Here is a 3,018-nt window from a genome sequence, read left to right as displayed (position 1 = left end):
GCCCGGCCCCGCCCTCCTCTGGCTGCACCTGGGAGAGCGGGAAAGTGGCGACTGCCACGGTGGCCTGCAGTCCAGCACGCGCTGGCCCTGAGCGCCACGAGCTGCCTCACCCACCGGAAACGTGACGCTTAAATCCCCCCAAAGAGGGTAAGACTGCACTGAAGGCCAGGGCAGGAGGCAGCTGCAGGTCTGCACATGTGGCTGTTCGTCCACGTGTATTCGGGAGCGCGCATCGCGTGCCCACGTGCAGGGTGAGGCCTTCCCCCGCGCCCCCCGGCGGCCTCCGCTGCACCTGGAGATTCGCCGAGGGCCTCCGCACAGCCCCAGGTGGGCCCTGCCAAGAGCTGCTCTCTGCCCGGGGAACACCACGGAGAACAGGTAAAGCAGAGCGGGCTAATTCGCCACACAGGAGACTGTGGTGAGGCTGATGGCCGCCGAGGTTCTTCGCTCCACTAAGGGAACTTTGCACTTACAAGGCTTCTTCAAAACGCTGGGGACCACAGGCGCCTCGGACCTCAGATTTTTGTTGTTGTTTGTTTTTTGAGACAGGGTCTCACTATGTAGTTGAGACTGACCCGGAACTCACTATATAGCCCAGGTTGGTCTCGAACTCACAGTGATCCTCCTGCCTCAGCCTCCCGAGTTCTGGGATTACAGATGTGCGCCACCATGCCGGGCTAGGATGTCAGATTTTAAAAACTTGTGCCGTGTTTGCACCCATTGAGATATGGGCGTGGCACTTAAATCTAAGCACGAAACTCGTATGTGTTGCACACAGAGACTTCTACCCGTAACTCGAAGGCGCTGTAAACAATGTTGTTAAGGCACCTGCTGTTCTGCTGGGATCCTCACTTGAGATCAGGTATGGAATCTTCCCTTGCAGCAGAAGGTTCCTCTGGCCCTGCAGTTTCCCCGACAGATTTAAGTGTCCCCTGCATGAGCCTGAGCTTAAAAACCCACTGGAGGAGCTTCTGAAAGAGACACATCCCCAGAGAATCCCGACTCAGAAGGACTGAGGTAGGAGCGAGGAGTTTTCTCTTAAAAAGTGATGCCAAGTAATTCTTAGGCTCAGAGAAATGTGGGGAAATCAGGGCAAGACTTGAGATCCTGTAGTCATTCACACTTAGATGACTGATGAGCAAAGGCAAGGACTTGAAACAAGGAACAGTCTCATAGTGTTTTTGCAAAGATTTTCACTTTCCTGAGTACACGACAGTCAAAATACAATGCAAAGGTGAACTTTTCCATGTTGGTGAGGAGGAGGTTCTCCAGATTTACCAGCAGATGGAGCAGTAAAACAGGAAATAGGTGCTCATGGCTGAACTGGGGAGGATGTGACCCCCGAGGATGCTGGAGGCTGCAGGAATTCTTTTCCCACGGTGTTTATTTTCCAGATGCTCGATGCCGGTGGAGCAGCAGCCAAGTCTGTCTCATATGATCTACAAACAGCCCACTGTAAGGACAAGAGCAGCTGAGGAAACTGGTTTTAACATCGTCTGTACCGATCTGGAAGCCTGGTGCTACCTGTTTTTGGACATGACTGGAAATTGCGAATGAATACAGATCCTCCTCTGGGAGCTGCCATCCCAGGAGTGGGGAGGATGGTGGCCAGGAGGAGCTGAAGTCCTGGGATTCTGCAGGTCATTTGCAGGGATAGCCAGAGCCCCAGCACGGTGACCTTCCTGGTCACAGTAGATGGCAGAGCAGGTGATGACACGTGAAGATAGACCCAGCCCTGGACAGGAACAAGAAGAAACCTGAGCATCTGGACAGCAGATGCACCCCTTTGGTGTGCTAATCCCTGTGTCCTCTGGGGACAATTGGAGATGAAAGCAGTTGGAGGCTGAGAGGTGACTGTGCTGTCCTGGCTGGCTCTGGGCACTGAGTGCAGTCTCAGGGTGCTGGGGCTGTGTTATTTCATGAGCTGGTTTTGTTTTTTGATTGAGGCAGTGGTTCAGTGTACAGTCCCTCCCTCAGCCGCCTCCGTCTGAACCGGGCAGTGCTCTACCTGGTCCTCTTGGCTTCCTACCCGGCCGTGGGTTCACCACACACTTCCTCCTGAGCCCACCTGGCCTGTGGCACCCCTTCAGCCTGGCACAGACCCTGGTCATCACCTCTCTGTTCCCTCCCAGCATGGCTGTCCCTGCCCCTAAGTGACCCCACTGGCCTTTCTCCTCTCTGGGGACCCTGGGGCCATTTGTCAGAAGCTGCCTGTGCCCACCGTTTGGGCTGCACCGGCCACTGGAGCCCCGCGTCTTTCTCTGCTCCCTCACGTTTCTCTCTACTGCTTGTTTCTGTGTCCTTCTTGCACGTGACACCGTCTGGCCATCCCTGCCTTAAAAATGCAAGAGAGCTGGGTTCTCGACACCGTGTACCCAAGTTGTCACAACAGCTATGGTGGGAGCCCAAGTGTCCCTGGGCCCACAACTGGATCTACGAATGTGGGGCCTCCACACAGTGCAATTGTACTCAGCTTTGAAAAGGAAGCAGACCAAGATCTGGGCCAGAGAATGCGAGGACCCTGGAGACGGGGTGCTGAGGGACTGCAGAAGATACAGGGAGTGGGGAGGGACTGTGGGCCCACTTTCCCAAAGAACACAGAGAAGTCCGGTTCACAGTATGCGTAGTTGGTGCTGACAGCCAGGCCTGTGCAGAGGGTAACAATCATGTTGGACGGGGACCGTCTCAGTTTTTAGAGGGGGAAAGATCATGTATGTGGGCCCTGCAGTCATCTAAGTGTGCACTTAGGAGTGGCTACAATGGCAGACTTCATCTCGTGTAGTTTACCATGATAAAAAACTAGAAAAACCCACAAAAAAAAACAGCAAAAAGATGAAACAAAACCCACCTGGGCCCTGTTCCTTCCTCTTTATGCACCTCCTGGAAGAATAGCTTTGGAGGCTCCTCCCCTTCCTGCCCTGCTTTGCCCTCTGTGTGGACAGAGCTTCAAGCCCTGCCGTCACTAAGTCACAGGGTCCCTGTCACCCACCGCCAGCCACACCTCTTGGTGCTGCCCGT

Source organism: Fukomys damarensis, unplaced genomic scaffold, assembly GCF_012274545.1.
Source record: "Fukomys damarensis isolate Sample0158 unplaced genomic scaffold, DMR_v1.0_HiC HiC_scaffold_12, whole genome shotgun sequence".
Taxonomy (NCBI): domain Eukaryota; kingdom Metazoa; phylum Chordata; class Mammalia; order Rodentia; family Bathyergidae; genus Fukomys; species Fukomys damarensis.
The sequence above is the reverse complement of the archived record's forward strand: the minus strand, read 5'-3'. Positions refer to the sequence as shown.